We start from the raw sequence: 11,597 nt of genomic DNA on the forward strand, positions 1-11,597 counted from the left end.
AAGTGTCCTGGCCGAGACAGGCAGCAACACAGTCACAGACAGACAACAGCATCCACACACACATCATTACTCATAAAACACGGTGTGATTACATTTAGAGGATAAGAAACCAGCAGAGATCAGAAACATAACTAGCAAAAATAATCATCTGTTGAAACATCTACAGACTGATGATTTTACCTCCAAGTCATTTCTAAACACTTTAAAAGTGTTTAAAGAAACCAGCTGTTGCAGTTCCAGGTCTATTTGTAAAGTGTTCCCGGTAGAGGGAGCAGCCAATTTAAAAGCTTTCCTTCCCTGTTCTGTCCTCGCCTTGGGAACAGATGGTAGCAACAGATCCAGACTGGAACCACTTGCAGCTTTTGTCCAAATAAAAACCTGTAAATAATGAGGAAGCAAGCCTAAAACACATTTATAAATTAAAATATGTTTTTGCCTTCGTGTGGTCAAATCTGACCATCCAATAAGAGAGTACAACACACAATGACGAGTAAAAGACTTAAAACTGGTGACATTTTAAAGTAATACGAGGAGACCTCACATGGTATCGGGAAGAACTTTAAGTACTATTATGGAAAGAAAGAAACCTAACAAATCCAAACAATACCCTTTAATAGGTTGGGAAGGAAAACTTTGGACAGGAAGAAACCTCTGAGGCTCGGGGAGGGCAGACGTCTGCCTCCACTGGCTGGGGTGAGGATGGAGGGGAGAGAGAAAACAGACAAACACACACACACACACACAAAAACAACAAACACATACTTGCAGCTCTGACATCAATGCAGAAAGAACAAAACTACAGCACTCACATTTACCAACATGCAATAATAAATGTACAGAGAATGAAGGAGAAGGGAGGAGCGCAATGCATCATGGGAAGTCCACCAGGGATGGGGACGGTTAGAGCAGCTCTAGCTAACTGAGTGAGATGTTGTTCTCCAGTTTATTCCCAAACAAGACCAAAAAACGAGTCCAATTAGAATCGTTTTTGATCACTATTGTCTTGACATGAAGATACACAACTCTCTAGTGCAGCGCATCGACAGCTTGACATGACCTTTAAGGAAAAATACTACAAGTGAAGAGTAAATAAAAATAACGGAGCCCCGGAAGGGACATGGAGAAAGAAAAAACAGGGAGAGGGGGAAAAAAAATAGAGGTATCTTTTGTGAGATCTCGCAAAACTTTCTCAGGATCTCGCAAAACCATAGGCAACTCCAGTCAGGTAGGTGGTGGTTAATGCACCTGAGCATCGGAGGGAAGAAGAAGAAGAAGAAGAAGAAGAAGAAGACTATAGGTATATATACTTGTGGGTCTTTCTGGCAGTGTGGATGGAGAAACGACTATGGAGGACACCCACCCATACGAGAGTTTTATTGAGTTTTATGTTGAAGTCGGCCTAAAATATAAAGACATTTAATCAGCGCTTAGCCACAGGCACAGTTCTTGCAAAACATCCAATAAGACTGACGTGACTTTCTCGGGCAAAGCTTTCTCAGGATCTCACAAAAGATACCTCTATGCCCCCCCTCTCCTTGTTTTTTTTCTTCCTCCATGTCCCTTCTGGGGTGCTGTAAAAAATAAACCGGTATCTCCATAAAACTTCTCCAGCTGGTTGTAAACATCAAAACTATCTCTTTTTTTTGTGTTACAAGTTTAAATAAAATATTTGCATAATCTTACACAACAGAAACCGGAATATTCTTGTATATTTTTGTTGACATACAAGAGTTCAAGGTTCCTAAAGAGGAAGTTCTGGATCAGCTAGAGTTTTTTTTTTCAGAGAGTTATTGGGACATCCTGTTAATAAGGAGCTACAATAGTCCAGCCTTGAAGTTTTACATGCATGGACCAGTTTTTGAGTGAGTACTTTCCTGATTTTGATGATTTTGTGCAGGTGAAACTTGTTTAATTGTGAGTTTGTGGTTAAAAATACCTCCAAAGTTCCACATGGTAAAAGTTTCCAAACCGCTCAATGTGCAATCAAACTAAAAGTTGATCATTTCTGTGAACAAAACAAGATGCACCATCCTAATTCCTCCATATACCATCCCTTTAAGTCTTGGGTAGGGGTGTCTGTTTTTACGAGAAAACAGGCTGTGCAGGTTTAAATGGCCACCAGCCTCCAGCAGTGCAGGTAACAACTGGATTCAATTCAATCATTTGTGCTTTTTCTAAACTGTTCAACTCTGCACAGCTGAGAAGACAGTTTCTGATTTTAATGAGAAAAACCCCATCACACTCAGTATTTACCCATGTAGTACCATGTAGACGAGCTACTGATGTTCCTGCACAGCTGCATTCTCCTCGCCGCCTGCCAGGTGGAGCAAGTGAACCATGTTTAGACGTGAATAAATGCCTGCACACTCACACGTAGACGCAAATAGTCTAATATAACCTGTTTTAAGATTTAAATACCTCCTATTGAGTAACTATGAACCTCAACGTTTGTCTACATGAAGAATACTCAACATGTTTATGTCTAAATCAACCTGAACTACTGGCTTCAGAAGCAAAGTGTTTTTTTATATGTATAAATTTGCTGTGTGAGCATTAATCATATGATGTTTTTCTGAAGACAAACAGTTAAACTCTTATGTGATTTTGTTCTCTGGATGGTTCTCCTGCTGGAATATTCCTCTTCTTCCAGCTTCTGCAGACTGGAAGTCATCTAATCAGCCAGTATTCTGGTTTATCCTCAGACATTCATCTATAAATGTCATCAACCCCCTTTGCCCTCATGCAGCCCCATATAGTGGTATGAGCGCAGGACGAAGAGAGCTAAAGGCTAACCCCTCCAGACCAACAGGACCGTCCTCCTACTCTCCAATGTCCGCTCCCTCGACAACAAGCTGGACGAGCTACGTTTGCTGAGAGAAACCCTCAGACAGTGGAGGGACTGTGTTTGCTTTAACAGAAACATGGTTCCATGACAACATCCCAGACGGACATACAGCTGGAGGAGACAGCATCGTTCTGGGCGGACAGACAGCGAGCTCTGAACTTTTCCAGAGCTGCTGCAGGAGCAGGACCCTGAACACTGTCAGGGACTCCTCACACCCTCTCCATGAACTGTTTGAACTGCTGCCATCAGGCAAACGTTTCTGGAGCATTAAAGGAAGAACCTCCAGAATGATTAACAGCTTCATTCCACAAGCTGTCAGAATGCTGAACTGCTGATCTGGATATACAAACACGTCTTTATTTAAATTGCTTTTAGTTATTGGATCCTGAAGAAACACCTTCTCATCTTGTTTGTGCTACTGTGTGTACAGCAGAATGACAATAAACTTGATTTGATCATGATACTGCCACCTCCGTGCTTCACTGTCATTCACTGTGCTCCAAAACTATGCTGTGATCTTTTTGTTGCTGTTGAATTTGTATCTAGAAAATGTCTACTTATAGATAATTAAATTACTCTAAGGTGATAAAATTCTAGATCATTTGACATTTAATTGATATTGTACCAAATTCTGTTCTTGTAAAATTGAGATCTGCGTATAGATGCAACATCTAATGCATCTGTAAATGTCATCAACACCTTCTGCCCTCATGCAGCCCCACATTATGGTTGCTGCCACCTCCGTGCTTCACTGTCAGGACGATGCATCCACTGTGGTGGTCCTGGTCAGGTTCACACCAAACATCTGGAGTCCATCTGAGCCCAACACTTGTTTTTTTTTGTCTCATCTGACCTGACAGTCAACGTCTTGCAGTACATCCAAAGAGCAAGCAAGCCTGTTTTCTTGTCCTCCATCCATAGAGGTTGATGTTCTGAAATGTCCCTGAACTTCACACTAACTCTGGTCTCCACTGATAACCCCTGTACCAAGTCTGAAGCAGCAGTTGTTCACAGCTACTTTATGAAAGTAGTTGACTGTCTGTGGGGTCATTGTAGGAGGACGACCACTGCAGCCCTGATCAGAGCTACTATGGCTCCTTCTAGACCTCCTGGTTACTGCTCACACTGGGCTTCATTGGTGTTTAGTTGATCTTCCTGGATCCTTTTCCATCTTTGTGAAGTCTCACAATCAGATTTTTTTTCAGCTCTTCTATTCAGTTTTTTTTCCATGTGGAGCCATGACGCAGACATAGACACAGTCCATGGGTCCAAAAGTGAGAATGTTCTGCTGTTCTCAGCTCATTTTAGAACCATGTTCATGCAGTTGGACTGATTGGAAATCACAGATGTGATCAGTTTAGTTTCAGTGATCACAGGTTGATTCACTTTTGTTGTATTGAGTTTCTACTTTGGTGCCTGAATTTTCAATACATTCTTTCCAACGTTTTTGTTTTTGATTATTCATCAGAGGAAATACTCGACTGTTCAACGTAAATCTTTGATCTCAGCTGTGTGAAGTGTTTGTGATTTAAGGTGCGTCACCAGAGAAGGTTGCATCACCGATGTTTGAACAGCAGATGTAGCCTTACAGGCCCCGAGGGCTTCGACTGAGACACAGTGAGGAGTTCTTCCATCTGTGGGTGTGAAACCACTTATTATGTCCTATTTGCATAATGTTTTTCTAAATGCTAAATGACTCCATAAACCAGTTCAAGCTGAATATACAGAAAACATCTCACATGAAGCCTGTGAGCCAGTTAGAGATTATGAACGTAGATAAACACAAAGTCTTTTTTTTTTTTCTCTTCAGTGTTCTGGCAAAAATAAGTCTGTTAACTTTACCTAAATGGCTTTTTATTGATGAAACTCTTAAATCATAGAACATACTTGAACATGTTAAAATAAATCTGACTTACAGCTAACGTGTAGCAACACAAACAGCCTTATTAGGGGTGTAATCTACAGTTTAAAGCCCTGACATTTCAAATCTCTCACGTTTTCGTTTTCTTTCCAGTGCTGCCTGTAGAATCAGACGACTGGGACTCTGTCGTAATATTTCACCTTAAACTTTGCCTCTCTTTCTCACGCGTCCGCCCCGGTCTGCAGCGTGAATCACCTGTTTGTTTTGTTCTCTGCGGTTCAAGCTTGAACGAGACGCTCTGACGTGAAGGAAATATCTTCCGCTGCAGAGGATTGTAGGTCAGAAAAGCATGCATGTAGGAGGGCATCCTCGTGTTTTTGGCACTACTATGTTTTGGACAATCTTTTTCGGCAGGAAGCAAAGAAACTCACCGGTGATAAAAGCAAAGTATGAGCATTAGAGGACTCTACCGGATGCAGCAGAGCAGAAAAACATCCATTATAACAGACAGTTCAGAGTATCTCATAAAAGGGGGAATTTATTGAATCATGTGACTTGTCTTAAACACAAAATGGACCAATCACCTGGTGACTACTTCAGTCAAGAGAAACAGGTTGTTGTAATGGACAGCTATGAAGAAAATACTAACTTATCATGGTCTAAAGTAGCACCTTCAATTAGTGAAGCACGATAATACAATTTGTGGCCGATACCAATATCCGATATTAAGATTTCTTTTTTTTTTTAAAGATTAGTTTTCTGGTGTTTTTTCCTTTATTAGTCAGGACAGTGAGAGAGGAAAGGGGGGAGAAGAATGGGGAGAGACCTTGCAGCAAACTGTCGTGAGCAGGAGTGGAACTCACGAACGCTGCGCCAGGGAACTGTAGTTCATGGGTCGTCTGCTCAACCAGGTGAGCTATAAGGGCGCCGCGATATTAAGATTTCTGATATCACCGATACTCGAAAATTCAATTTTTGTTCACACCGAAAAATGAGTATAAGTAAGCACTGTGAGAGAACTATTCAAAAGAAGCCCAAATTAGACCTCATGGTCTTCTTTATTATGTAACAAAAGGTGAACATATTTTCACATATTTAACATTTAAGTCCATTAAATAAAAACATCTGTGAAATAGCAGCCATATCAAACGTAGCAATGAAGGTGCTAATGTCAGACAATCATCGTTTTTTTTCATCGGCTAAATTTGTTTATCAGACCGAAACCAATATATAGGAAAAAACACTAATATCGGCCGAGACCAAAGTCGTCGCCGATGTATCGTACATCCCTAGTTTCAATAGATTAATGCTGGTAGAAGACTGTCAGGAGAAAGGGAGTTAGAAAAATGATTTTAGTGGTTGAAATGTGCAAAGATGAGGTTGATCCAGGCTGGGACGTCGACGTGGGTTTGTGGACGGCTGGGGTGGACAAGTCATACGGAGGTCAATACAGTGGAGTGAGAGAGAAGCAGGAGCGTTACCAGTCGTGAGCAGGTGATCCGAGAAGCGACGGAAAAAAATTTGGGTCTAGCGCAGGTAGGTTCATGGGGAACCCCATGCGAGTAGCGGGTAGAAGGAAAGAAACAACTACTCGGAGGCTCAGGAAGAAAAACTCAGGAGGAGGCTTGACGTTACCACGTACATTAGCGCTCAGACACTGACTGACTGGCAGCCAGCTCCTTATATCCAGGGAGTAACGAGCCTGATGAATCGCAGGTGTGTGGAAAACACACCTGCAGGGAATGAGCCCCGTCACAGGAGGAGTTCTCTGGGACGCCCTCTGGTGGAAACCTGCAGGAGAAGGATCACACCAGCAACACTGCCCAAAACCCCATATCCTGACCATTAATGCTGTAAGTTAACGTGTTTATTTTCCCGCTCAGTGACTCTCAGTGCAGCCGCCCGTTAAAGCGTTGAAACTTTAACATTATAACGTCACACAAGTGCATTTTAGTTCTGACACTGTCTCATAACGAAGGTTTCATCTAAGCCACTTTTTGTGAAATAAATGCTATTTTCTAATCACTGTTCTCTCAGCTGCAGTACCAGCAGTGTACAAGCAGCTAAACAGGAGCGTGCACAAACATATTTATGTGTTTCCTGCATCACCAGCTTGATGCACGTAGGCTTCGTTCAACAGTTAAAATCTCAGCTGAGAATCAAGAACATGATCAGGAAAAAAACCTGGTGACATGGTGACGCCTAAACTGCTGTCGAGCATCAAGTCACTGCGGTGATTCAACCAGGTGAAAGGAGAACTTCAATGACACGGTGAACTTTGGACGACATGCTAACCCGTTAATCTCAGTAATCTCAGTTCATTGCCTCCAGGTCAACTGCATCATGACAGCTGGAAAAAAAGGATAAAATGTATTTATTTATTTGGCGTATGAACTGCAGCCTGCATTCAGTGTGTAGAAAATGCTTCTGCAAAAATAATTTCAGACAATCAACGCCCCGGATATCTGTTCAATAGTTTCTGAACCTTAAACCGCGAGGTTGTCTGGACTGCAGTTATGCACATTAGTGTTTAGTTAAGTCATAGTTCAGCTTGTCAGATTGTATCATCATGTTCTGTCTTCTGTTTATGTCGTTGTCAGGCCAATGAAAAAAACAACCACAGGTATGAGACATGAGCTCTGCATGATAGAATGACTGCTAAATGTCAAAAATAGGAGGCGCAGTGACATAAAAACTTGTTGAGCAAATGAAAATGAAGTTTATGTTTGCATTTAACAAACTAATATACATTTTAATCAAATTGTAAAAAGTCAGAGCAGCGCTTCCGTTGCATCCTCATCAGAGGCCGTGACAGAAAACTGTCCATTTTTACGTAATAAATTGAAGTAAGTCATGTGAAATGTTGACTCACTCCCTGTTTAATAGGGTAAAAGTGCTGCGGCAGGTTGAAGCAGACAGAGGCGGATGCTGCAGCGTTGTGTTTGCGTGTGAAAGCAGCTGCAGCCGCTTCAGGTTCTGCAGGTTCAGTCAGTGTTATATGAAACAAGGTTATTTGCCTAAAGCAGTGCAGTGACAGTGCAGAACTGTCTCATGGAGAAGCTGCTGTTTGTGACTCATTCACACCAGTAAGAGAAAAAAAAATATATATGAAAGTTAAGACAGGATTTTAAAAATGTTCACAGAATGTCAAAATTATGGAGGAAGGAAATTAGGAAAATTATAGGTCACAAATGTTTGAGAGAACAATACAAGAAGAAAAATAAGCTGTAATCATTCTGGCTTTGAGGATTTTAACTTTATTGTGATGAAAATCTGCAGAAATAAAAGAGAAAAAAAGTCAACATTTGAAAAATGCTCACAGAATAACAAAATTATAAGTTAAAAAGATAAAATATAAGTCAAAATTGTTTGGGAGAACAATAGAAAAAATAAAAATAAGCTGTAATCATTTTGATTATGAGGATTTTAACTTTATTGTGATTAGATTTTGGTGAAATGGATGAATAAAAAAGATGAAAAAAATAAGTTAGGATTTTAAAAATGCTCACAAAATACAATTATAAGTTAAAAAAGACAAAATTAAAGTTCAAGTTGTTCAGGAGAACAATACAAAAAAGAAAAACAAGCTGCTATCATTTTGACTTTGAGGATTTTTATTTCATGGTGACTAAATCTGATGGAAATCTGTAATGTTCCATTTTTCTTCATCATGAAATAATCCAATCTTTGTGCTAAACTTCAACATGTCATAAAGGCGCCATACAGACTGATCCATGTTGCAGGTAAAGCTGGAAATAAAGAACATTGGAGCAGAAACACTGTAAAGCTTTTTCTAGTGCAGGTGAACTTTCCCACCTGCTATAATAGGACTCGACCACACCTCATGCATGGAAGGAAGCTGCACCTATAGGTTTACACCCGTCTTTGTTCGAGCTTCTTTATGTTCCCACTACAGAAAAAAACTAAATCTATGAGACGCATATGGATCGAATGAAAGTTTGACTCAGAATGCAAAGAAACTGCTGATGAACCATAATATTGTTTTTGCCTTTTTTTTCCAGTGAAATATAGACGTAAATAAAAGTAAAGGCAGCTACAATTGAAATTATTATTATTATTATTTAATGTAAACTTTACGGTGTTTCTATTTCTTACTGGACATGGACGGTGCAGGTTTGTCTCTATAAGCAGTTAAGTCCCAAATTATTCATCCCAAAGACAACTTATTTCTTTTTCTTCTACTCCTGCACATTGTTTGCACTACACATAAAACACTTTAACATTTGTGCATTCCTATTTATAGACTTTCACATTTGTTAATCTTTTATTTACAGGTTAACACATTCTACATCTTTATTTAGAATTTCTCAATAGAGTAGAGTTTATATGACACCTATTGTGCATTTTGCATTTTATATTTTCTTATTGTTTATTTTTACTCACTGCATATTTGTGCTAATTAACAAATAAATCATTTCTATTGTGGTATATTCTATGATTTATAGGGAATTTTTATTCAACCAGCAGGTTTCTTCTGGCTGGAAATGACATTAATAAAAAAAGCAACAGAAGATGCTCACAAGACGATTAAATGCTATAAAGTCACATCAAAGTGTTTTCAGTGTTTGAAGCTTCATGAAGAAGTTCAAGGAGTTCCTCACTGTGGAAAATGTCAGAGGGCTGCAGGAGGACAGACTTGAGCCCTGCACTGGAAGAATAGTGGAGGCCAAGAAGAACCCGAAGACCAGTGAAGAAACTCACATCACTCAGAATCTGATGCTTTATATTTATTCTCTTCCAGGATGAAACAGAAAACACTTGGAAACAACCGTGTACATTAATGGCAGAGTCACGTTACACACTGTGATGTTTTGCAGTTAATCCTCTGCTCAGGCCTGACCGACGCCACACCAGCCCTTCTTCATCTGGTGGTGACAATTGGCCAGGAAAGCCAAACACTGAGCAAACTCTTGGAAGGTGATCTGCCCATCGTTGTTCCTGTCGATATTCATGAAGCTGGCGCAGTCGTCTGAAAGGATCCGAGCCTGCACGACAGCAGAACATGAAAGGTGAGCAGAATGCAGAACAGCAGGCACGTAGAACCGTTTTAGGTGAATTGAACATGTCTCTTACTCTGATTTCGGGGTTCGCGACTTCTGTTTCAACCATCTTCTTGAATTCCTCTTTGCTCAACATGCCATCGGGACCAGCATGCTTCAGAAACGCCTCCACCATTTTCATACCAACGTCTTCCATGCGGGCCATAGCAGCAGCTGGAGAACAAGATTGAGTCATAAAAAGAGAAGCACATGAAGAAATGCTTTGAAATCATGCAGAATGAACAGAAAAACTAAGATTTTAATAGACACCATGTTGTCAAAGTTGTCAAAGTTACAGGTTCCAGTACAAATGTCCAGTTTTTTCCACTCGTCCTGCTCAGAATCTGAATATATTACAGCCTTTTTATTGCTTTTCCTCCCTCTGCAGATTCTTGTCCATCAGAACTCACCTCAGAGTTCACCAGGTGAAGAGAAGTCAGGTCTGTGTTCAGATGAGACTGATGCTCGCTGAGGAGAAAACCTCCTTTTTATAGCAGCAGTATCAGTGTCTCATATACGTCTGTGTTTGTACAGATTAATGTAAAGAAACGAGCTGACTGATGCAGTGGAAATGCAGCCCACTCCCTGCTAACCAGCCTCACCAGTCCTGCTGCCATGAACTGTGGCAGCAGAGCATTCTTCATCAATCACACGACAGTTTCATGTTTGTCTTCAGTGTGTATAATGTCCAGTACGTGTGTGTTTGTGTGCGTTGACATGTGAACTGTTTATTCAGCAGGTGGAGTCGATCATGTAAAAGAGGGAAATCCTTCTCTGCATTGAGAACCTGTGACGTGGTCAAAATACTGTACATGTGAGTAAATGGAAAGACACTGGAAGTATCAGAAACATGCTGAGTAAAGGTCACAGCCACGAGTCTGACTTTGTGTCTGTGAACACATAGAAAGCATCTCTGTGTGTACACAGCATCTGTGCTCCTTACGCTGGATTCACAAACATTTAAATAGTCAGAAACACTGATTTACTGATGAATGTTTTGCATCCATCTGTGCAGGTTCATGCTGCAGCTCAGACTGAGGCAGAGTTTGTCCTGAACAGGCCTCGTGCACACGTACACGGGCATTTTGGAAAAAACAGATTTTTCTTTTGGCCTTTTATGCACATGTAAATGCAGCTTTAAGTAAAGATCTTCTCCTTCCAGGGGTCAGATATTTAGAAACTCTAGTTACAGTTTTGACACGTGGACAAGAAAAATTTGACTTTTTGTGTTTGTCGTATTTAGTTATTCTTCCACTGTATGAACAGATTGAGAATGAAAGCAAAAAGCAGAGCAGGAACTGGATGATAAGTCGCCTAAACTTATTCACCGTATTTATGTTTGCTGATGAACAAATCCTCATTCAGAAATATACACAATCTGTTTGTTTGTATTGTGTTAAACTAAAATGTAAATGACGGCGACGGTAGTTCGTCAAGGTTTTCAATTCAATTCAATTCAATTTTATTTGTATAGCGCATATTTACAACAAGTCATCTCATAGCGCTTCACAAAGGCAGAAACAGAAACACCCAACAATCCAAAACATTTGGATTCCCTATAAGCTTCAGTAGTCTGCAACAGTGGGAAGGAACCGAAAACCCCCACAGGGGAAAAAAAACCTCCGACAGAACCAGGCTCAGGGAGGGATGGCCATCTGTCTCGACCGGTTGGGTGGATGTAGGATGAATTATACAATGTAGTTTACAGTTAAACAAGTTATTAGAATTTATTGTCCTTTTGTAACAGGAGGCATCATGGTGGGGGCAGCAGGATACAGAAGGTGAGGCCAGCGGCTGTAATTCAGGAGCTCCAGATCCAGAGACATCCACA

At 40.5% G+C, this 11,597-nt stretch overlaps 1 protein-coding gene across 3 annotated transcripts in view; it reads left to right on the plus strand.

The window, feature by feature from the left end:
* Window positions 1-10,173: 10,173 nt before the first annotated feature.
* Window positions 10,174-11,597, plus strand: part of LOC103356516 (protein S100-G-like) — a 19,445-nt gene continuing 18,021 nt past the window's right edge. Inside the window, exon 1 of one of the 3 annotated variants that reach the window (XR_520144.1) lies at window positions 10,174-10,228. The gene's annotated coding sequence lies outside the window, so the exon portion shown is untranslated. The remainder of the gene's footprint in view (window positions 10,229-11,597) is intronic. The other 2 variants (XR_520146.1, XR_520147.1) reach the window with 2 other exon arrangements.

Source organism: Stegastes partitus, unplaced genomic scaffold (assembly GCF_000690725.1).
Source record: "Stegastes partitus isolate 25-593 unplaced genomic scaffold, Stegastes_partitus-1.0.2 Scaffold207, whole genome shotgun sequence".
NCBI classification, from domain to species: domain Eukaryota; kingdom Metazoa; phylum Chordata; class Actinopteri; family Pomacentridae; genus Stegastes; species Stegastes partitus.